The sequence below is a fragment of the Macrobrachium nipponense genome, chromosome 11, assembly GCF_015104395.2.
Source record: "Macrobrachium nipponense isolate FS-2020 chromosome 11, ASM1510439v2, whole genome shotgun sequence".
Lineage (NCBI taxonomy): Eukaryota > Metazoa > Arthropoda > Malacostraca > Decapoda > Palaemonidae > Macrobrachium > Macrobrachium nipponense.
Genome location: NC_061087.1, coordinates 2,386,504 through 2,411,892, shown reverse-complemented (window position 1 = coordinate 2,411,892; position 25,389 = coordinate 2,386,504). Strand labels below are relative to the sequence as shown.

The window sequence follows — 25,389 nt, the reverse complement described above, 5'->3', positions numbered from 1 at the left end:
GAAAAGCACTTCTCATAAGTAACTCTCACATCCCTTAGATAATGAGAGGCGAACACCGAGTTACACTTCCAATACGTGGACTCTATTAGGGCTTGAAGGGACCACGTTTTATGAAAGGCCATTGAGGTTGCTATGGCCCTCACTTCGTGTGTTTTCACTCTGAGGAGCTTAAATTGTTCTTCACCACATTTAAGATGCGCTTCCTTAATAATGTCTTTAATGAAAAACGTAAGGGCGTTTTTTGAAATAGGTCTTGTCGGATCCTTGACCGAACACCAAAGACTTTCTTGCGTACCTCCCAAAAGAGACTTTCTTGCGTACCTCCCAAAAGAGACTTTCTTTGTAAATAAAATTTTAGCACTCTTACGTGACAAAGGGTCTGCTCCTGTTCTTCTCCCGTAAGAGAAGAGAGTGCTTTCACTTCGAAGCTTCTAGGCCACGGTTTTGATGGGTTTTCGTTCTTGGCTAAGAAGAGAGGCTTAAAAGAGCAAATTGCAGCCTCCTTCTTAAAACCCACTCTGCCTTCTAACGCTTGAAGTTCACTCACCCTTTTTGCCGTGGCTAGGGCGAACAGGAATAGAGACTTCCTTGTCAAATCTCTAAAGGAAGAATTATTGGCAGGTACGAATTTTTCAGACATAAGATAATGAAGTACTATATCCAAGTTCCAACTGGGATTCTTTGTGTTCTGACTTTTTGAGGTCTCGAAAGACCTAATAAGATCATGTAGGTCCTTATTGTCCGACACATCCAGGCCCCTATGCCTGAAAACCGAGGCCAGCATACTTCTATACCCCTTGATCGTAGAGACAGCTAGGCCACCCTTTCTTCTAAGGTAAAGAAGAAAATTTCCAATGTCGGTTATAGAGGTACTGGAAGAGGATACCTCATGCGCCCTGCACCATCTTCTAAACACCTCCCACTTCGACTGGTACACTCGTAACGTGGAGGGTCTCCTGGCTCTTGCGATCGCTTTTGAAGCTTCTCAAGAAAACCCCCTCGCTCTAACGAGTCCTTCGATAGTCTGAAGGCAGTCAGACTTAGAGCGGGGAGGTTTTTGTGATACCTGTCGAAGTGGGGCTGTTTGAGAAGATCGTTCCTTAGTGGGAGCGATCTGGGAAAATCCACCATCCACTCCAGCAACTCTGTCACCCAATCTAGGGCTGGCCAAAAGGGGGCGATCAACGTCAATTTCGTTCCTTCTGAGGAGGCGAACTTTCTTATCACTTCCCCTACTAGTTTGAAGGGGGGAAAAGCGTACCCGTCTAGTCCCTTCCAATCCATGAGGAGGCCGTCTATCGCTATTGCTCTTGGTTCTGCGATCGGGGAGCAATAATTCTCCAACCTCTTGTTCCAGTTGGTTGCAAACAAGTCTATGTTCGGCCTTCCCCATAACCCCCATAACTGCTCGCACACTTGAGGGTTGAGGGTCCATTCGGTGGGGAGGACTTGGTTTCTTCTGCTTAGCAGATCCGCTCGAACATTTCTCTCTCCCTGTATAAATCTCGTTAGCAGAGAGATCTCTTTCTCTTGAGCCCAAAGCAACAACTCCCTCGCTGTCTCGTAAAGGGAGAATGAATGGGTTCCACCTTGCTTTCTGATATACGCTAGGGCTGTCGTGTTGTCGTAATTGACCTGAATGATCGATCCTGAGATCTGCTTTTGAAAGTGCAAGAGAGCTAAGTGAATGGCTTTCAACTCCTTTTTATTTATGTGCCAGGACACCTGAGCTCCTTCCCAGGTGCCTGACACTTCTTCCGAACCCAACGTTGCTCCCCACCCTACATCCGACGCGTCTGCAAACAACGCTCGGAGAGGGCTCTTTATGTGTAAGGATACTCCTTGGCCGAGTTTCTTCGGGTCTAGCCACCACCGAAGATCTTGCTTGATCTTGTCTGTGATCCTGAATGATTCTTCGAGGTCCTGGGAACTCTGATCCCAGTTCTCCTTCAGATAATACTGAAGGGGTCTTAGGTGCAGTCTCCCTAAGGAAACGAACTGCTCCAACGAGGATATGGTTCCCAGCAAACTCATCCATTCCCTCGCGGAGCAATGTTCTTTCCCTAGAAACACTGACACCTTTGCAAGGCAGCGTTCTATTCTCTCTGTTGATGGAGATGCTAGAAAACCCCGAGAATCCATCTGAATCCCCAGATAAACTATATTCTGCTGGGGATCCAGCTGGGACTTCTCGAGGTTGACTAGGAGTCCCAGTGACTGTGTCATCTTTAGTGTCACCGAAAGGTCCTCCAGACACTGATCCTTCGACTTTGCTCGTATTAGCCAGTCGTCCAAATACATCGAGATCCTGATTCCTTTTAAATGTAGCCAATGCGCCACATTCCTTAGGACACCCGTGAAGACTTGAGGGGCCGTCGACAGTCCGAAGCAAAGCGCTCGAAATTGGAAGACTCTTCCCTGTGACATGAATCTGAGGTATTTCCTTGATGCCGGATGAATTGGCACATGGAAATATGCATCTTGAAGGTCCAGGGATACCATCCAGTCCCCTGGACGAAGAGCAGAAAGTACAGAGGAAGAAGTCTCCATCGAGAACTTCTTGATCACAAAGAAGTTCAGCGCACTTACGTCCAAAACCGGCCTCCACCCGCCCGAGGCTTTGGGTACCAGGAATAGACGGTTGTAGAAACCTGGTGAATGGAGATCTTGAACCGGTTCTATTGCCCTCTTCTGCAGCATAAGTTCTACTGCTTGCAGGAGAGCTTGACTCTTGACAGGATCTTTGTATCTCGCTGTTAACTCCCTTGGAGTTCTTGTTAAGGGAGGATATTCCCTGAAGGGGATGAGGTATCCTCTCTCGAGGATAGAGAGGGTTCAGCTGTCCGCCCCTCTCTGCGCCCAGACTCTGGCAAAGTTCGAAAGTCTGGCGCCTACAGCTATCTGGAGGACTTCTTCTTCATTTTGCCTTCCCGGCGGGTCTCCTGGAAGGTCTTCCTCTGTTGTCCGGTCTTCTACCTCTAAAAGGGGTTCTCGCGGAGGAAGAGGCTCCTCGAAAGGGCTGCTGAAGAGGTGCTTTATCCTTCTTTTGAAAGGGAACAGCAGGCTTGAACCTCTTTGCTGACTGTGTCAGTAGATCCTGTGTAGCCTTACCAGCTAAGGATTTTGCTATATCCCTCACCGTGTCCTGTGGGAAAAGGTGGTTAGATAGTGGCAAATATAGCAAGGCCGACCTCTGTAGAGGAGCTACTGACTTGGACAGGAAAGAACCGTACACTGCTCTCTTTTTCAAAACTCCCGATCCAAAAAGGGCAGCTACTTCCACCGAACCGTCCATCACCGCTCTGTCCAGACAAGATAATACACTCGATAGTTCCTCCATAGTGACAAATTCGGGATCTTGGGCTCTCTTCGCAAGGGCTCCCAAAGCCCAGTCCATAAAATTAAATACCTCGAGTGTCCTGAAGAGTCCCTTTAGGAGATGGTCTAGTTCACACATCCCCCACGTAGCTTTTGCTGATAGTAGAGCGCGCCTCCTTGAAGACTCGACTAAGGAAGCGTAATCTGCGTCTGCAGATGAAGGCAGTCCTAAGCCCATAGGCTCCTGGGTATCGTACCATCTTCCAGGTTTACCCGTCAACTTTGAAGGAGGGCATGAAAAAACAGTCTTGCCCGCTTCTCTATTAGTTTTAAGCCATTCTCCAAAGCCTTTGAATGCTTTTTTCATGCTAAGGGCAGGACGCATTTTTACAAATGAGGATGCTTTTGGAGACTTCGTGCTGGATAACAAAGATCCTGGAGAGGGCGGATCCGCTGGTTGAAGCTTATCTCCGAACTCCTGCAACAACAACAAAGACAATCTCTTATAATCAGAGACTACTACATCCAGTGGTAATTCCTCATCCGAGACTTCTAAGTCTCCGGCTGTAGGAGATCCTTTCGGAGAAGAGCGGTTCTTAGTAGTAGACAGACTTCTGTCAAAATAAGAAGAACGTCGCCCATGCGACATATTCTTGCTACTACAAGGCGCAAGAGAGCTCGTAAAAGCACGAGATCTCCTCTCGGTAACCTGTTTTCTACCAGGTGAAGGGCTCCTACTCTCAGAAGAACTCATAAAGTGCGAAGGGGTCTTACTCCGACCTAAGCTCCTACAAGATTCCTGGCGCCTGCTCGACTCCTGACACCTGCTTGACTCCTGGCGTCTGCTAGACTCCTGGCGTCTGCTAGACTCCTGGCGTCTGCTAGACTCCTGACGCCTGCTTGACTCCTGGCGCTCGTCGTGACTCCTAGTAGGCTCTTGACGCCTCTCACTAGACTCCTGGCGTCTGGTAGGCTCTATACGCCTGCTATATTCTTGGCGCCTACTAGGCTCTGTAAACTCCTGGCGTTTGAAAATGATATTGTTATGTTACAATAAAGTTTCATACATACTTACCTGGCAGATATATACATAGCTAAGACTCCGTCGTCCCCGACAGAAATTCAAATTTCGCGCCACTCGCTACAGGTAGGTCAGGTGATCTACCGGCCTGCCCTGGGCGGCAGGACTAGGAACCATCCCCGTTTTCTATCATATTTTCTCTCTTCCACCTGTCTCCTGCGGGGAGGCTGGGTGGGCCTTTAATTGTATATATCTGCCAGGTAAGTATGTATGAAACTTTATTGTAACATAACAATATCATTTTCATACAATCAACTTACCTGTCAGATATATACATAGCTGATTGGCACCCTTCGGTGGAGGGTAAGAGACAGCTACTATATGGAATAGACAGGTAAACAACATATGTTGTAGGTATAAATAAAACCTTGGTTCCTACCTGATAGGTGGTAGACTTCGTGGGTGTTTGCCCAGTAGTCTGCATCACCTCAAGAAACTTTAGCGAGATATATGATCTATGGCCAAGAGTTCTTGTGGGTCTGCCGATGGGGTCTTATCCGCTTACTCGGCAGAGCCTGAAAGGACTTTGTCAATGGGTGCTGATCCACTTATATGACAATACACCTTATGAAGGAGCACACAACCAATCCCGACCACCTGATCCTAACCATATGTTAGAACTAAGGATTGTTCCGAGTTATCCCCGAACTCTTCACAACAACCGTAACTCAAAAACCACTACGCACACATACATAAATTCTAAAAAAAAAAAAAAAAAAAAATTATACTCATCTAATTAGATATGACAAGATTCTCTTACTGAACAACATAGACGGCCGCCCGTGCTAAACCAAGTCCTCCATTGTTCGAAGAGCCTCCAGACCATATCCAAAAGAAGAAAAGTATATACTTTTAAGGATTGGTGTCGGCTCCCGTACCCAGAATCGTATCCGCCGATACGAAAGGACCCAGAGAAAAACACTTCTCATATGTCACACGAACGTCTTTCAAGTAATGAGATGCAAATACTGAGTTGCATCTCCAAAATGTCGTATCTATGATGTTTTTAAGTGACATATTCTTATGAAACGAGAGACGTCGCTACTGCTCTCACTTCATGAGCTTTAACTTTCAACAGTCGTAACTGTTCGTCAGAACAGACCTTATGCGCGTCTGTAATGACGTTCCTCACAAAGAATGCCAGAGCATTCTTGGACATCAGTCTTGTGGGGTCTTTAACCGCGCACCAAAGACCTTGTCTAGAGCCTCCCATCTGATGCTTTCTCTGAATGTAGAACTTTAGAGCTCTTACAGGGCATAGAGATCTTTCTGCTTCTCTTCCTACGAGACTCGATATGCCTTTGACTTCGAATGACTTAGGCCAGGGATTCGAGGGATTCTCATTCTTAGCTAAAAACAGGGTCTTAAACGAGCAAATAGCTGAGTCTCCCTTGAAACCTACTTTATCTTGCAGAGCATGTAATTCACTAACTCTCTTTGCCGTAGCTAAAGATAATAGGAATAGGCATTTTCTGGTGATGTCTCGAAACGAAGCCAGATGAGGAGGTTCGAATCTTTCAGATGAAAGAAACTTGAGAACCACGTCTAGGTTCCAGTTCGGAGGAGGGACCGGTTCCTTCGACTTTGAAGTCTCAAAGGACCTTATGAGATCGTGGAGATCTTTATTATCTGCCAGATCTAATCCTCTATTCCTGAAGACTGCCGAGAGCATACTTCTGTATCCCTTTATTGTGGATACAGCTAGATGAGATTGCTCTCTCAGGAATAGAAGGAAATCAGCAATTTCCGCTATAGAGGTAGTGGAGGAGGACAACTTCTTAGTTCTACACCACCTTCTAAAAACCTCCCACTTCGACTGATATACTTTCGTAGTGGAGGTTCTGCGTGCTCTCGCGATCGCGCTTGCAACTTCGCGAGAAAACCCTCTCGCTCTGACGAGTCTTTCGATAGTCGAAAGGCAGTCAGAGCGAGAGCGGGGAGGTTTTTGATGATACCTCTTGAAGTGTGGCTGTCTGAGAAGATCCATCCTTCTTGGTAGGGATCTTGGAAAGTCTACGATCCACTCTACCACCTCCGTGAACCAATCTTGGGCCGGCCAAAAGGGGGCTATCAATGTCATCCTCATCTCCTTTGACGCCACAAACTTTTTTAGTACTAGTCCCAGGATTTTGAATGGAGGAAAAGCATAGACGTCTACGCGAGACCAATCTAGCAGGAAGGCGTCTACCATAAGAGCTCTTGGGTCTTCCACGACCGAGCAAAAGACTGCCAGCCTTTTGGAAATTAATGTGGCGAAGAGATCCACATGAGGTGTCCCCCACAGCGACCAGAGATCTTGACACACCTCCTCGTGTAGGGTCCACTCTGTATGAAGGACCTGGTTCCTCCTGCTGAGTCTGTCCGCCCTCACATTCTTTACTCCCTGAACGAACCTTGTCAGAAGGGAGATGTTCCTGTGAGACGTCCAAAGCAAAAGATCTCTCGTCAGTTCGTAAAGGAACGAGGAGTGAGTCCCTCCCTGTTTTCGAATGTAGGCAAGTGCGGTGGTGTTGTCCACGTTTACTTGCACTACTTTGTTCGACACCAGAGGTTCTAGACTCTTCAAAGCTAGATGCACGGCGAAGAGCTCTTTGCAGTTTATGTGCCAAGCCACCTGCGCTGGTTCCCAGGTGCCTGACACCTCCTTCGAGCCTAATGTTGCTCCCCAACCTTTCTCCGACGCGTCGGAGTACAACACTAGGTCTGGGTTCTGGTCCTTAGAGAGATCCCTTTGTTCTCTTTCAGAGGGGGCAACCACCATTCCAGGTGCGGTCTTATCTCCACTGGAATGGGAAAGGCGTCCGAAAGTTGTCCAGTTTTCAAACTCCAAGACTTCTTGAGGAAGAATTGAAGCGGACGTAAATGAAGTCTTCCTAGCGGGAAGAACTGTTCGAGCGAGGAAAGGGTCCCTAGAAGGCTCAAACCATTCCCTCGCCGACGTATGTTCCTTCCTTAAGAAGAGAGAGACTATCTGCAAACCTTTTGCGATTCTCTCTTGCGAAGGAAATACTCGAAAACCCCGAGAATCCATCTGAATCCCCAGATAGACTAAGTTCTGTCTGGGGGTCAGCTGCGACTTCTCGAGGTTCACGAGCAATCCCAACGCTTTGATCAGATCTAAAGTTAACGTCAGGTCCTCCAAGCACTGTCTCTCTGATCTGGCCCTGATGAGCCAGTCGTCCAGATACAGAGAGATATTTACTCCTTTGAGGTGAAGAAACCTCGCCACATTCTTCATCTGGCTTGTGAAGAGCCTGAGGAGCTGTGGACAGGCCGAAACACAAGGCTCTGAACTGAAAGATCCTTCCCCCCGTCATGAAACGGAGGTACTTCTTCGATGAAGGGTGGATCGGGACGTGAAAATAGGCGTCCTGGAGATCTAGAGACACCATCCAATCTCCTTGTCGCAATGACACAAGGACTGAAGCAGAAGTCTCCATCGAGAACTTCTCCTTCCGAACAAATTTGTTCAGAGAGCTGACGTCTAGTACTGGTCTCCAGCCTCCCGAGGCCTTCGCAACCAGAAAAAGGCGATTGTAAAACCCCGGGGAGTTTTGATCCAGTACTAGTTCTATCGCTCTCTTGTCCCACATTTGTTCCACCATCGATCGAAGAGTATCCCTCAGCACAGGATCCTTGTACTTGGCTGTTAGTTCCCGTGGTATTGACGTTAGGGGAGGAGTGTTCAGGAAAGGGATACGATATCCCTTCCTTATTACAGACAACAATGACGCGTCTGCGTTTATAAGTGTCCAGGCCTCCACAAATCCCAGGAGCCTGGCACCTACTGGTGCTTGGAGGAGAGAAGCATCACTTTCCCTTTTTAAAGGGACGAAAGGCAGACCTACCTCTCTTCTCAGGAGCCTTCCTTCTTGCGGGAGGTCTGGAGGTAGGGCCACCTCGAAAGGGCTGAACCGATGTACTCGGTCCTTTCTTGTCAGGTGTAGAAGCAGGCTGCTTCTTCCTTGCTGACTGCGTCAGAAGGTCCTGAGTCGCCTTCTCAGTTAATGATCGAGAAATGTCCTTCACCAATTGAGAAGGGAACAAAAAATCAGACAAAGGCGAATACAGCAGCGCTGCCCTCTGAGCGTGGGAGACTGCCTTGGTTAAAAAGGCACCATATACCGTCCTCTTTTTTAGAAGACCTGCTCCAAACAAGGAGGAGATCTCAAACGAGCCATCCTGCACCGCTTTGTCTATACAAGACAATATGCACAAAAGGGCTTCTGGTTCGATTCCTTCAGAATCATGGGCTTTCTTGGACATCACCCCAAGGGACCAATCTAAGAAGTTGAAAACTTCCAATACATGAAAGAGTCCCTTGAGGAGATGGTCCAGTTCAGAAATGCCCCACGTAATACGTGCTGAGTTCAGACCTTGTAGACGTGAAGCGTCAACTAAGGTCGAAAAGTCCGCTTCTGACGTAGACGGAAGAGCAATACCCATATTCTCTCCCGTCTGATACCAAATGCCTCTTTTACCAGCTAGTCTCGCTGGAGGCATGCAGAAGACCGTTCTGACTAAGTCCTTCTTAGTCTTCATCCAAGAGTCTAAGGACTGCAGAGCCCTCTTCATTGAAATGGCGGGCTTCATTCTAAGAAAAGACGAAGACTTCTTCGTCTTAGCACTCGAAAACAGAGCGCGCGGAGAAGGAGGAGCGGCAGGAGTCAAGTCGTCTCCATACTCCTCTAGAAGCAAGGCAGTCAAAACTTTATAGTTCGACAGTCCTTCTCTTCCTTGATATTCTTCGTCCGAGTTTACTTCTAACTCGGGATCTAAATGAGTCTCCGCTCCCAACTCCGTACGTTCTTCCTCTGGAGGAGACAAACTCCTAATAGGAGAGGGGCTAAGGGAATGATATTCCTTCCTCTTCCCCACTTTAATAGCCCTGGAAGGCGCCAAAAGCTCAGGCTTCTCTCCATAAATAGAAGACGCTTCCCGCTTGGATGACGCTTCTCGTCCGCCAAGCGTCCTGGCTGACGCCTCCCGCTTACGTGGCTGCTGACGTCTGGATGACGCCTCGCGCCTGGAAGACGCTCCGCTCTCAAAAGGCGTCCTAACTGGCGCCAAAATATTGGTTGGAGCTTCGCGTCTACCATCAGCTTTCAAAGACGCTTCATGTCTAAAAGACGTCTCACGTCTCTCTGGCGTTACGTGTCTTTCGTAAGCTACCGATCTCGCTCTCGAACCCGAAGCTTCTGCGATATGTTTAGAAGCTTCACGTTTGCATGACGCTTCTCGCTTAGCAGGGGAGAGAGGACGAGACTTCTTGATTGGAAGCGCAACGTCCTTCCTACGAGGCGCTAAAACTCCCACCAAAGAGGCCAGTTGTTCTTGTACTGCCATGATAATCTTCCTTGAAGCTTCTCCCACGTCAACTGCATGACGCCTTTTGTCATCAATCGGGGGAGAAGTAGGAAAGGGTACTTCTGCGTCCTCGTCGGGTGATGCTGACGCCACCTTCGCCTTCTTAATAGAAGAGGGAGCGTCATCTGAGAAACGCTCTGGGCTCGAATCAATTTCGGGTTCTTTCAAATGCCGTTTCAGAGGCCTCGATAAATCCGACTCCTTCCACCCTCGTTTAGGTGAGGGCGAGGGAGAGGGAGGGATGAAAAACACTCACGAAGGACGCTTTTTCTAAAGCGCCCTTGAGCAGCCTGCCACGAAACAGAGCTTGCTGAAGGGACGTCTGACCGTTGGGGATTCCCCACGACCTCCTTAAGGCTTTCGACTTTCCTTCTCCTCTGGGCATGGGAGCTTGGAAGAGGTCTAGGCCTGGGAGCGTCGCAGGGACGATCAAACGCCCCCTCCACAACACTGGGAGAACTCACTTCACTGTAATGCTCACTTTCACTAGCCTTACCTTGTAAGTCCGCCATTTTGGACTTCATGTCTCGAATAGTAGCTTTCAGATCGGCGATTTCCGAGGCCGATTCCGAAAGTACACTTTGTGAATTAGAAACATAGGGAGAATCTAAATCATTAGGATTAGAATAAGTATCAATAAAAGGCTCCATAGGCCTTGAACTCACACCTTTCAGACGTCTAACCCTATCCCTCTCTAACTTCTTCAAATAAGAAGTTAAAGTCTTCCACTCTTCTGCATTTAATCCCTCGCATTCATGACAAGTATTAGTAACAGAACACTGAAACCCCCTACATTTACGACATACAGTGTGAGGATCAACCGAAGCTTTCGGTATCCTCACCCTGCAGCCTACATTCACACACATTCTCACACTCACATTTGAATCAGACATACTGAGAAAATCCAAAAAGCAATTCCAAAAACAGTCCACAGTAGCGAATGCCAAAAACACGATCCAGATACGTCACCAAAAAGCCGATAAACAATGATCAAAGGATGAAATAAGAATCTAAGTCAGGAGGTAATAGCAACAATGTTGATACCACCGGCGACAGAGAAAATATGATAGAAAACGGGGATGGTTCCTAGTCCTGCGCCCAGGGCAGGCCGGTAGATCACCTGACCTACCTGTAGCGAGTGGCGCGAAATTTGAATTTCTGTCGGGGACGACGGAGTCTTAGCTATGTACATATCTGACAGGTAAGTTGATTGTATGAAAATATCCTGTTTCTTAGGCTCTTGACGCGTAGCCTGATCCTCAGTAGAGGAGTCCGACTCCTGACCTCTCCGAAAAGACGTAGCTGATCGTTTGCTCTGCGAGCGGCTGCCGCTGGGAACTTTCTTCCTATACAAAGGAGAGGATCGCTTGAAGAGAGAACGAGAGACTCTCAGGTGACGAGCGCCTGCTAGAGTGAGAAAACTCTCTTCTACCAGGAGAAGAAAACTTTGATCTCTTCACTGGAAGGGAGGAGTCTTTCCTTCGAGACGAATCCGTATGTAGAGCGCCTACCAGGGAGGATATTTGTTCCTGTAGATTAAGCAGGAATAGTTTAGTCGGGTCTTGAGGCGCTGGAGACGGTCCTCTCGCCTTCTTACTACTCGAAGGAAAATTCTCTGGAAAGCGCTCAGGGCTCGAATCAAAAGCGTCTCCTTTCGGCGCAACCCACGATCTCTTCAGCGGACGAGACTTCGAAGCAGAGTTCCATCCACGCCTAGCCGAGGAGGAGTCCGACGCGGAAAAACACTCTTCCAGGATGTCTTTTCTACGACTATCCAAGGCAGCCTGGGTCGTTACTTCAGGATCTGCCGAAGGGACGCCTGATCGTTGGGGATGCTCCACATCCTCCCTGCAGCTTTTGACATTCCTCCTCCCCTAGTCCTGGGAGTTTGGAAGCAGTCTAGGCCTAGGAGCAATGCGGAGCCGATCAGACGCCACCTCCACTGCACTGGGATCACTGTATTCACTGACACTCTTACCTTGTGTTTCCATAGCTTTAAGCTGATCCTGAAGCTCCCTGATCGAGGATCTCATTCTTTCCATTTCTGAAAATGAATCCTTAGATTCAACGCAGGGAGAAGGGGCTGAGGTTATGGGGGAAACATTATCTAGGTTGTTAGATTCTAATTCAGGCTCAAAAGAACAGGATCTACTCGAGCTTCTAGCTGAAGCTTTTCTAGCTCTAATCTTCTCTCTTTTCTTAATATAAGAAGCTAAATCCTTCCATCCTTGCTCTGTAAGTCCTTCACATTCAGCACAAGTTCTATCAAATGCACGTTCAGAACCTCTACATTTAATACAAAGTGTATGAGGATCTACCTCTGCTTTAAACAACCTAGTCCTGCATTCGTCCCTTACACACACCCTAAACTTAGGTGTTACCTTAACTTCAGCCATATTAAGAGAAAAAACCAAATCCAAGTCCTAATACAGTCCAAAATAAGCGTATACCAATCCCGAGAACAAACAAGAGTACTTCACCAAATGAGTCCAACCAATTCTCGGCAAATGAGCAGAATTCCAATCAGGAGAGACCAAACAACAGTTGTTGCCGGCCCCAGCGACAGAGAAAATCTGGCTCAGAAAACGGGAATGGTTCTGGATACCGCCACCCAGCGGCGGGAATGGTAGATCACCTGACCTACCTGTAGCGTATGCCGCGAGTTTTGAATTCTGTCGGGACGACGGAGTCTATAGCTAAGTATATATCTGCCGGGTAAGTTGCATGTATAAAACTATGTAAACTGCATTCTTATTGCATTTTTCATAAAAAAAAACTTTAAATATTGATTATTTTGCATTTTTGGCATCATATTTCATCTGCCAGATCAGCGTTGTAGGCGTCGTAACCCTGGAAATAATTTCTGATGAATATAATTGGAAAGCGCCTTAACCTCGGAACGTCGCAAGCCGAGACCGTCGTTACCCAGGGATTGCCTAGGCAGTCCCCGGTTTAAGACGGGTTCAGCTTACGACGTTCCGAGGTTAAGGCACTTTTAAATTATATTCATCAGAAACTTTCCAGGGTTACGATGCCTACAACGCTCATCTGGCAGAAGAAATATGACACCAAAAATGCAAAATAATCAATATTTGAAGTTTTTTTTTTATGAAAAATGCAATAAGAATGCAGTTTACATAGTTTTCAATGCACCCAAAGCATTAAAAGTAAGTTTTCTTAGGAATTTTGATGATGTTCTGGCTTACGACGATTTTCGGGTTACAACGCGTCTCAAGAACAGAACCCCCATCGTAACCCGGGGACTGCCTGTATAGGGAACCAAAGAGAAACAGACTGTCCAATAGCAAACCAATACACCAGTGTTTGTTACCACTCCCTACTCCTTGCCAAGGAGTGGAGCATATGCTACGGAACAGAGGGATTGATATTATAATATTAAGCGACCACATTATCAGTATGACTACCTTACTCACCTGCATCAGACCAGTCCAGCGAATGACTGTCTATTCCTTAACCTGCCCGAAGGAAGTAGGAAAGGTACAAGAGAACGGAGACCAGCCAACTCACTCATTCTCTCATCCACACAATCACCTTAGGCAAGATACAACAATGCCCTGTTATGGGCAACTATGAGTTACACAACCTGTTGGAAAGCCACCAAAGGGCCCAGGGAAAACGTGTCCGTAGATCTGTGGGCAACATTCTTAAGATAGAAAGAGGTGAACGTGGACTGGCGTTAACCAAGTACCAGTGCTCAGCACTCTATGTACAGCCAATTTCTGTTTGAAAGCCAGAGAGGGACCAATACCCCTAACATCATGCGCTCTAGCCTACACAGATGTGGTGGCGGAATCATCAAGAGCCAAGTATGCTTGTCTGATGGCTTCCCGTATCCAAAGACTTAGTATTCTTACACACCTCTTTCTTTGTACGGCCTGTGCTAACAAAAAGTCTGCGGCAGCATGGTCTAAGGTGCCAAGTCCTTTCAAGATAGCAATGCAGGGCCCGGACAGGGCACAACAAAAGCGGGGATGGGTAAGGAGTGGGATGTCGGACCGAACCGGCACCTTCTACTGGTAACTGAGGCGCCCCCAAGGAAGAAGGGCCCTCTCCCAACCCTGGAGGAGGGTCACCTCCCTGATGAACGGGGAGCCCAACCAGACGGAGGAGCCGGTGCCACAGGGGCCACCGGAACCGACACAGGATCCACAGGAGCCGCAGGGGGACACCCCTGGGAGGGGGGGAGGCCCCCCTCAGGGGACCTCGAGGGAGCAGCACGTTCAGGAACCGATCGCGGGGAACAGGAAGTCCGCGAGCAATGATATCTACGTTGCGAGTCGTCCCAGCGACGGTAGCTCCTACTCCGAATCCTGCAGTCCCGGCTACGATAAAGAGATCTAAACCTACATTCCGGGGAGATGGAGAATGAACGCCCTCAACTCCTCCCAAAGTATCTCCTCCTGGAACAGTAGCGTCTCCTCGAATACCTGTACATACATGGAACCGCCTGAAAACGATCTCCCTTCCGAAGATCTGCCTCTCCTCCTGTCTCTTCTGAGGCAACTCATGTCCCGGGGTGAGTGGGAGGAGCGGCCGGGGTGATCGGAGCGAGAGCAACCGGGGAGGGACACCCCCTGGGAGCTCACCCTGCCAGCGAGCGCCTCCATCCCGGTGGAGGGAAAGGAAGGGCCCCACAACGGGACCGACTTCTCCCTTATGGGGGACCTACCCGGCGTACGGGGAGTGCCCGACCAGGGGCAGGGGAGGGGGGAGACACCCGAAGAATCCGTCGTCTCCCAACATCTCCTGGGCCACGGCTCATGCTCCTACTCCTTGGATCCTCCGAGGAAGTTTTCTTGGTTGGGGCACGAGGCTTCTTTTTGCGCTTGGTAGTGGCCAGATCCCATTGATGATCTAACCAAGCAACGCACTCACCACATGTAGCTTCTCGCAAACAAGGGTGACCCCGACACTTAATACACAAAGTGTGGGGATCAATATTAACAGGTGAAAGCTAAGACCCACAGGTCCTGCCCACCGGACCTGGACAACGCCGTTGTGATGAAGCTTCCATAAGAAACACAAAAACTACACAGACGTGGCACACACACGAACACACAAGGAAGAAAAAAAAAACGGGCTGGTAAACAGACGACAAGCTGGAGCGTGTAAACGCTATAGCAACCAGGAGAGGACTGCAGGTCAGAGGTCGTGAGCTTCGACCCTGGGACATACCTGGCTGGGGGTCAGGAGGGAATAACCAGTTTTATCTGGTCGGTACCAGATTGACATCCAGTATTCTCCTATAAGTAGTTCGGGGTAAGTATACGGCGTTGGAACAAACGAGTTTGTAGCATAGCACTTCCTATGTCTCGTGAGAGGCGGGGGCAGTAGCTTGGCAGAGCCCCTAGAGCGAAGCGAGCTGTACCGGTCTGAAACAGAGGCATTAACCTTATGCAAGACCGACTGGACGTGCCCCGACAAGGGAAGCTGAAAAGATGATTTGGGATCCTGCGTAGCTCCCACAAAGGCTTCCAAGCAGGAAGGAGTGTAAGACGACGGAGTCTGAGTCCTACTTTCCAAATTGTTGAACCCATGAATGAGATTGACAACTTCTGAAAAGGAAAACAAGAAATCTTGCATGTCTCCCTCCTCCTGCTCCGGCAACGGAGACCAACGATCTAAGGCACCTTCCTTATTAAAATTAACGGAGGGATCAGCACCCAAACAGCCCGAAACACCAACTAACCTGTCTGGGCTGGGTCCACGCACCGACTCCCACAACAACCCAACTACAACACTAGGAACATCACAACACACTCTTCCAACAGATGACTTTTAACATGTTCGCGAAAGGTCATGGGTGTGGCAGACGTACGAACGTGAGTTGGAGAGGAATCCATAACAATCAAGATCGAAGGAAAATTCTCCCAGAGTCGAAGTCCTGGAAGCACCTGGGAGAGGGGCAGGCAAACACTCCTGCTACACCAACTCTGCGCTCACAACCTTCAACCTCTTGACAGGCGCCTTGAGATCCTTACAGCGACAAATAAGCCCTGGAGAAGCAGTGGGAGTGCTTGCATCATGTGCACAGACGGAGGAGGTTGCAACAAAGTTGCAACACACTCGTGATTCAATGCAGAGGACAAAGCAGCCACTGCAGATTGCACAAGGGAAGACACACTAACTCTCTGAAACACCAACACCCTCGAGAACATGGCTGCGTTGTTCCTCCCTCGTAGGCGAAGAAAGAGCAAAGTCCCTTAGCCTTCCAATGCTTGATACGCCAACGTGGCGTAGAGGGAGAAGAAGGAAAGGAAGACAGTACTGGTTCCTTATGCAATCTCTTTGCAAGAGGAGGGAGGGGACGATGCAACACGTTTCCTTCCAGTCCTCCCAGCCGACATGGCAGCCAACTTATCTTCCAAAAAACATTGTATCAGCCTGGCATAAAGCCCTGACGGATCAGCAAGAGGAGGCTCCGATGACATGGAAGGGAGATGCAGTGAACTGGGCAGCAGAAATGAAGTCACGGCTGAGAGAGGCAGTGCAGATGAGAAGACTGGGAGTGACGTCAACAATGGAAGTGACATTACAAGTGGCGATGACGTCAAGGCTTCCCCTTGGTCCGAACGGGAAGCAGACACCATTGGCGGAGGAATACAAAATGACTGATCCCATAACGTCATTAGCGGGGCTTCCCTCTGATTCGAAGAGGCGGCAAAAGTCACTGGCAGAGCAATACAAGATGGCTGACCTCGGCTATCCACGAAGACGAGGACAAGAGGAGGGGGGAGGGCCTGGCCAGCATGAGGAGGGGAGTAGCGAGCATCCATGAAGTGCGCCAGCAACCCCTCCAAGGACAGAGAACCCCCTAGCCAGAGCGTCTTCCAAATCGCCACCATCTTGGACGCCTGCGACTCTGGAATAAAGGAGAATGATGTAAAAGCCCCCCACAAACCCCCTTCCCAAGAAACAAATTAACTTCCAAAGAAGAAGGAATAACATTAAAAAAATTAGCCTGAGGGCCTCCCAATACTTCCAACGACGAATCGATGTAAGAAAAGGAAGGGGACAAAGGCACAACACTACTATGGGATGTGAGCACAGCAGGAGACGAAGCATGGGGTAGAGGAGAAGAAAAACCTTCCTATGAAGGAAGAGTAGAAACCCTCCAATGCTCTCTTCTTGCTATAAATCGACTTCCACTGCTCTTTAAGCCATGCACAGCATTCCATGCAATGATTCATTATTGTACAACCATTAGAGTGGCACCTACTACACGTGATGTGAGGGTCGGTCACAGCCGAAGCCAAAAAACAAGAACACGGAAAACCTGGAGTTCTGAGGTATACACGTGACGAGGCCAAGGAGCAGCAGAAGAAGCCATAATAACAGCCACACCCACACACTAAACACAAGCAAAACGGGCAATGAACTGGGTAAAGGCCAAGAGAGGTCAACCACAACTCTGGCCCAGGCGGTTAACAAAAAGAATGAAGCGGTGGTGTAGGTACGTGGTCTTTGACAACTCTTCACCCAATATACGCATACGTTGCCAGATCTTGCAAGATTCCTTGCTTTCTTCTGCGTTTTAACCGGATCCAGCTGGGCGCTAGAAATTATCCTATTGTTAAGCCCGAAGGTTTGTTTGTGTATGAACAACTAGACCATTGCCTAAAATATCCATGAACAAAGAAAACTTGATTTGCATATTATTTCTATATAAAAAAAAAGTTCTATTACAACTGCCGAACCTATTAGGTCTACTGACTTACACAAATAAACTAATTACAATGATCACACTAAGCAACAAGTTGAGTCAGGAAGGCAAACTGAGATTACTGTCCCTTAAGCTAACCAAAATAAAGAAATTCCAATACCTAGTTTAATTCACACAATTTATAGATGATACCAATGCAAAAGATTCAACCTAATCTCTACACAAATTTACAGACATATATGAAACTGGAAAAAAAAAAAAAAAAACCTTAATGCTATTTGGCAACATGTTCAATGACACAAGAAATCATGCTGTGCCTGCAAATTCTTTCTATAATAATTCTGTTTTGCTTTTCTTGGTCTTTTAGTCTTTAATTACACAGATCACTACATATTTTGCATTAGTTTACCACTGACTCTACTGCTTGTTACAGTTCATATCATTGTAAGTTTTTCTTTATTTTTCTACATTTATCAATTCTGTCTTTCACTAAAGACAATGAAGAAAAAAGATTAACTCCTTATGCAACTTTTGAGTGACGGAGAGTACAAAATCACTATGAGAAGATAGCATTTTCAAATGACTAGTATACTAATTTTAGAGTAAAGGTCAGTTGACCTATAAGCAAGACTGATATTCCTTCATCCATCCTCTTAACAAAAAATAAATACTGCCCTCAATTAACTTACATGTGGCCACATACAAGTGGTCTTTTGCATGGCTTATTGCAAGAAACATGTAAACGACCTTGAAAACAACTTCCACACTGGCCTACACACTGATGACTGCAATCCAAATTTGCCATACATGGTGCATCACAGTACTTCCAGGCATCTTCACCAGTTACTGAAAAACAGCAAAAAATGAGACCATACATAAATATCTATACAGTAGTCTGTCTCTTAACCAGAATTATGAGTATCTAGTATCCTGGAAAACTAACCCTTGGCATAAGGCACAACTTAGTTAACCCTCGGAAGTTCTAATGACATCAACTAACACTGATTATATTCCCTAGATTTGAGATTTAACATAATCATCAGCTAATATCAGTAAAAGTTCTGGCTAATTTCAACTGTTATTTTGATTTTCTATTTTGTGTTTTTTCACTTTTAAATAAATTATGGGTTCACAATCCCTTATCTAAAACCCTCGGAGTAACTAGTTATTTTTTTATCGAACTGAAGGTTGTTCCGAAATATTTACACAAGCATGTATAATAATAATAATAATAATAATAATAATAATAATAATAATATAATAATAATAATAATAATAATAATAATAATAATAATAATAATAATAATATAATAACAATAATAATAATAATAATAATAATAATAATAATAATAATAATAATTTATGTATGTACTCATGTAACATCTGATCTTGTGAATGTTATCCTTAAAATTTTTCCCAAAGCATGATTTTTGTACATATATTATCATGTATGGTGAGCAATGTATTTTTGGTAGATTACTTGAGGATATGCTTAATGTGCAGTTTTCCTTTTTTAGTACATTATATACAAGGCTAGGCTTCACCTTTGTGGTAGGGGTGCAAGAATATTTTCACCGTAGGTCCTGCGTGTCGTAAAAGGCAACTACAAAGACAGTTGCTGCCCCGCAGTCTTCCTCTCTAGTAAAACTCTAGGCCCTACGCCAATAACTGGAAACTACTGCCTTGCAAGTGGACTTTTTAGTCACCGGTGAGGCTCACCGCCAATAACTGTGGTTGATGACTGCAAGGGCAAGAGGTCGTAAGAACCCCTTTGCCAAGAATAAAGCATGCCTGATGTTGTGAGGAAGGCAGTGGAGAAGGCAAATCAAGCAATTGACCCCATAACGGTGGGAAAGAGGACAATACCCGTCTCGATATAAAAAAAAAAACATTGTCCCATACAACTAGTTTCAAGAGATTAATACGCTAATAGAAGCAAGAAAATCGCTCGGAATATTCCAAACCAAAAATCTAATCGCTTTGTTTATATAATACGATGGTAATAAGTATGAGACTACTTACAGTATTATTGGATACAGTGAAGTAAAGTATAACTCTTAAATGAGCCAAGGAAAAGATGCACATTCATTATGTTTGTATTTTATGAGGGTATTAGGGTGCTTAAGCTAAGCCTCCAATAACCAGACAATGGCACCATCTATAATGAAAAAAAAAAAAAAAAAAAAAAAAATAAAAAAAAAAAAAAAAAAAAAAAAAATCTAGTTCAAAAGAAATATTTAAGACATATTTCAATTTTAATAACCTTGTCCCACATACACAGTTTATAGAAATTTCTTTACACTAACCAGAAGCAAGAAAATCACTTCACATAAGAGTTAAATACATACACCAAAATAAATTTACTTCCACCCTCAGCTGATTTTTCCAAACCAAACCATTGATTGCTTTATTTGTATTTTATTATAATACAATAGTAATATGAGACTACATACAGTATTATTGGATACAGGGAAGTAAAGCATAATAAAAGAGCCAAGGAAAATATGCATATTCATTGCTTGTACTACTTTATGAGGGTCTCTCTGAGCTAAGGCTACCAACCCGATAACCAGTCAACGGTGCTATAAACCCTAACGAGGGTAAGTCCCAGTTATGAATGTATTGGACAAGCGCCATAAAACTGAAATGCTGGTAACTAATCCCAACGGTAACCGGGCCTGCCTGTAGTATAATTATGTTTGTACTGTTTGACTTTTGCAAATGATTACTTTTCTCCAAAAAATATTTTGGTTTTTAGAGCTTTTCCATTTTAAGAATTACAACAGATGAGAGATTGTGAACCTTTACAATATATAATACTGTTTTAAAATGACATCATTAACAGTTTTATACTATGAATGATATAATCAGAGAGAGAAATAGAGAAAAATGTTATGTCCATATGTGCTTTGGGTGTGATCTACTGAGAGCTTTAGAATTCCCTCTCCCACACCAAGGCTTGCAAAGGCCATATTAAAGATTATTATATACTAGTAATCAAGATTATTATATAGTACTTGAAGTGCATAGTATCAAATTAGAAATGCAATTTCACATGCTAAGCAAATGTTAAGTGGAACATCTGAATGAGTAAAAATGGAAGTAAAATGAATCTGAGGAAAAAGAATTCATACCTTCATTTACCAAATGACAAGGCATCTTAATCTGATGATTCTTCGGACACTTTTCACTAGTAACAACCAATTCCTTGCATTTTTTCGTGCAAGGAGAATTGCATTTCTCTAGACATTTATGGCCACATGGAAGAGTCTTTGTGCAGTTCCCATCACACATGTCTAATGATGGAGGTACACCACATTCAACCTAAAGATTGGAAAAAAAATTAATAAACACTATAGCCATTGAACTGGAAATAAGCATGTGTGCCAACAATGAGCTCCATTATAACACAAATGTTTCACATGAAGATAACCATCTCAGTAAACCATCAATACATACCACAACATCGTGGCCACACATTGGCACTGTTTTCTTTACTTTCACTGGGCAAGGATCACAATTCATATAGCACAATTTTTTACATGCATGACCACAAGGTAAAGTCTTTTTGCATTTCATTCTACATTTAACTGACTCTGGAGGGGAATGACATTCCACATTCTGTGCCTCATGTCCACAAGGCAATGCTTTAGTAACTTCAAGAATGCATTTGCCACAATCTTCATAACAATATCTCTGACATGGATGGTTTTGTGTGCATCCATCATTCAATTTTGTACACCTCTGTTTGCAATCATAATTCAGATGGTCCGGATCCTTGGTTCGATGACAATGTAATCTGCACTGATGTCCACAATCAAGTCTTGTATCACAAAGCATGGGACAAAGAAAACTCTTGGTGTCATGATAACATGGCATTTTCACTGAATGCTGACAGTTATCTAAAACTTTTACCACTTTCTGCTGACACTGGAACTTTTCTGGATCCAAATAGCATGGCATTGCATTTGTATGACCACAGGGGCAGACTTTTTCCAACATGACTGTGCATGGAGTACATTTTTCAAAACACATTTTTGGACAACTATGATTTTGGTCACACAATATCTTAGGACATGGTACCCTGCATTTATACAACTTATGGTCTTCATCATCTAGGTGACAGACCCTTGGACAAGAATGAGTGCAGTTCGGCAATTCTTTATTGCATGTTCGCAAGCATCCTCCTTCTGGGGATTTACTTGCAAAATCTGAACCTCTTGCTATGGTTATTATTTCATGAGGATGATTTCTGCATTTCAATGTAAGTGTACTGCCAAAACTTTTATCTCTGATAAGATCACTTCGAATTTTCTTCCACAACTCACTCGAACCACTTAATAAATCCATGTTTCCTGTGATATACAGACCCTGTTTTGCTCTTGACAGGGATACACATATCCTATTGTCAGTGCGAAGGAATCCAACTTTTCCTTCAGCATTACTTCTTACTAATGACAAGAGAATTATGTCATTTTCTTCTCCTTGAAAATTATCCACAACACAAATCCTCACTCCCTGACATGCAGCATGTTCTCGCTGGAGCTAGACAAAAGAAAAAATAAATAAATATAAAAGGGAGACAAGAATGATATGCAAAATGCATTTTAATTTCTGAGAAAACATACTTTCCATCCTTAAATACTTACCCAATCATTTCAAATGGATCAGTATTCTCAGAGAAACTGTAAATGATAACAAATTAAAATCTACTTTTTGTATACAGTATATCACTCCTCAATTGGCTGAAACCAATGTTTCTCATACTATATGCTTACTGTGATAAAAAAATTATAAAAATACAAGCACATGAATGACGAGCTTGTAACAAACATTCTACTCAGGACAAACATTTGAATAATCTTTTTTTTTCTATAAAAGACATCTACATAGTTTTGCAACTGTGAATAACGGGCTTATGAGGTCTCGGCCAGTCGCCAACACCCTCTGGGCATCCTCATTTTAAACAGAAATCTACAAGACACACAAAGGACTCCCAAGAAACAGATCCAGCACTCCTGATTCATTTATGTCATTGTTCAAAACGAAGTTTTACGTGTCATTATTAAACTAATTACTAACATATGTCAGATGCTGCAAGCTTTCCAACCGCATGTACAGGTGGCCCACGGTTAATGGCGCAATCACTCAATGGCGAATCGGTTTTACGGCGGTCGTCAAAAATATTCATTAAAAAAATAAGGCATTTTAAAGATATCTTTACGGCACAATTTTCAGTTAACAGCGCCGCTAGCGCCTTTGTCTAACAAGTTCATACATTTGTAGAAATGCCGTTCAGACCATAAAGGTTATGCAAATTATATTAACTAATTTTATGGAGAGTTATTACGTAGGTATTAGGGTAATACATATGCCTCTGACGCTGTTCTATGCCGAAAATATTGAGTTACATAAGTGCAAATTTAGCTATGTGTTGATTTATAAATGTTCATGCTTTTGTTTAAAATGTGTATGAAAATGTATTACGTGAAAGGCATTTTTATTTCTGTACAGAAATATGATACAAAGGCAGCTTTTGAAACTGCCCTTCATGTTAACAAATACGTACAATGTTTTTTCATGTTCTTTCTTGTGAGCCGCTGCCTGCTGCTCTTCCGAAAATATAGATTTAAAAAAAGTGCAAATTAGCGATCGATGTGTTGATTTTATAAATGATTATGCTTTTATGTTTAAAATGTGTATGAAAATGTATTACGAATAGGGTATTTTTATTTCTGTGCAGAAATATGATAAAAAGGCAGCTTTTGAAACTGCCCTTCAAGTTATCGAATACGATGTTTTTTCACATTCATTCTTGTATGCCGCCGTCTGCCGCTCTTCCAAAAATATAGTTAAAAAGAGTGCAAATTTAGCGATCGATGTGTAGATTTTTTAAATGTTTATGCTTTTATGTTTAAAATGTGTATGAAAATGTATTACGTAAAGGTATTTTCTTTTTTGTACAGAAATAAGATACAAATTAAGGCAGCCTTTGTAACTACGCTCCACGTTGTCAGGGGATGTTTTTTCATGTTCGTTCTTGTCCGTCAGTTCCGAAAAATGCATAGTTATTTTATTAATTATGTATCTCTTCCATAAATCCTTTAAAAAGTTATACATTATTTCACTGTATCCAAGAATATTGTATGTATTCTCATATTATTGTATTTTAAAATACTACGGCAAATTAAAGCCCGTATTCCGCGGAGCGGCCAATGTTGTGGTTTGAAATCAGCTGATGAATACGAGTTTGTTTCACCATAACACAATTCTGAGCGAATGCTCTTGCTTCTTAGTTAGCATAAACAAATATCTAGATACTTGACTTATATGAGACAAAGTTATTTTTCCTTATACAGCCTGTTTTTAGGTGGAAATATTTATTGAATATGTCTCTTTGTGAATGTGAACTACTTTTTTTTTTCGTTAACATATTACGTTTATTGCGTAAAAAATTACGTGATTCCGTTCGCAATAATCCTTTATATCATCGTAATACGAACTTTACGTTATTTATCTTATATCGGTGTGAAACCAACAGTAAAATGTGTTCTTTCAAGCACAATAGTTTTGATTAAAATTATTTTATCCCAATTTATCTACGGTTGTGTTTGATGGCATACGTTTACTGCAGTTTTATCCTTGTTGCCGATGTACGATAATAGTCATTAGCAGCTTGAACAGTTTTCTCAGCTTCAGTTATAACTAGGTTTAAATTTAACAGTATATTTCCCGATTGATCTTTAATCTATATTGATCTCTGATCTATAGCGAATAAAATTATTACATTAAGATATCTCAGTTCTATTCTATACATAACGACATTTATAACAACTACGGTAATGCTGTACTGTAGTACAATGATTGAAATACAAGCCAAACGGATGTTATCCAGTTCGGTTGTACTTAGAAAAAAAAAAAAAAGTCGTTTCTCGTTCGGTTGCTCATGGCTGTACACGTTCACGCAACGAGTATAACGTTAAAACCATACTTTCATCATTCTCTTTTGCTGTTATTGAACTTATGTAACTAGAAGATGGATAAAGTTAGGCCATTGTAATTTGATCTCTCATAAAATCGGACTATCGTAAGACTAATGATCGTAACCTGAACACTACAGCTACCTGTACACTGTATAAACTTTTTTATATCTTTACATACTCTAGACACCCAAAAGTACTGTACAGTAAATTCTATAGTACTACACTGCATAAATATAATTTTACTTATTGTGCCGTTGTGGGATTACGGTGCCTTTGACTGGTCTAGAGTTTCGAAAGAAGGTGTGCGGTGGCCGTAGGCTTTAAAATCGCTCAGCGTCAAAAATCGCTTGGCGTTGGCGGCCAGGAACGGAACCTCTGCCGCTAACCAAGGGCCGCCTGTATTTGAAACATCTTCCTAATTTTTATATAGAATTCACCTGACTACTAATACATAGATGGCATCTTGTAACGTCAAACACCACTTTCCCCTCACAAAAGTTCTTGATCTGTCAGGGATTGTGTCAACAATTTAGAATACAGGCGGCCCTCGGTTAGCGGCAGGGGTTCCGTTCCTGGCCGCCGACACTAAGTGACTTTTGACGCTGAACAGAACTGGCCGCCGACGCCAAAGTGACTTTTGACGCTAAGCAATTGTAAAGCCCACGGCCTCCGCACACCTTCTTTTGAAATTCTAGACCAGTTAACAGCACCCTGACCAGTCAAACGGCGCCGTAACCCTGCAATGGCGCAATAAGTAAAATTAAATTTATGCAGTATAGTACTATGGAATTTACTGTACAGTACATTAAAGTATTATAAATACTGTAAAGTGAAAAAATCCTAGCTTAATCCTTTGGGTGTATAAGGTATGTAAAGATATAATAAGGTTTTATAAGTAAAGAGTACAGGTAGCTGTAGTGTTCAAGTTACGATAATTCGTCTTACGATAATCCGAT

General features: G+C 44.1%; 1 pseudogene; it reads right to left on the bottom strand.

Annotated features, from left to right (window-relative positions):
• Positions 1-25,389, bottom strand: part of LOC135216233 (NFX1-type zinc finger-containing protein 1-like) — a 228,053-nt pseudogene that overhangs the window by 72,949 nt on the left and 129,715 nt on the right.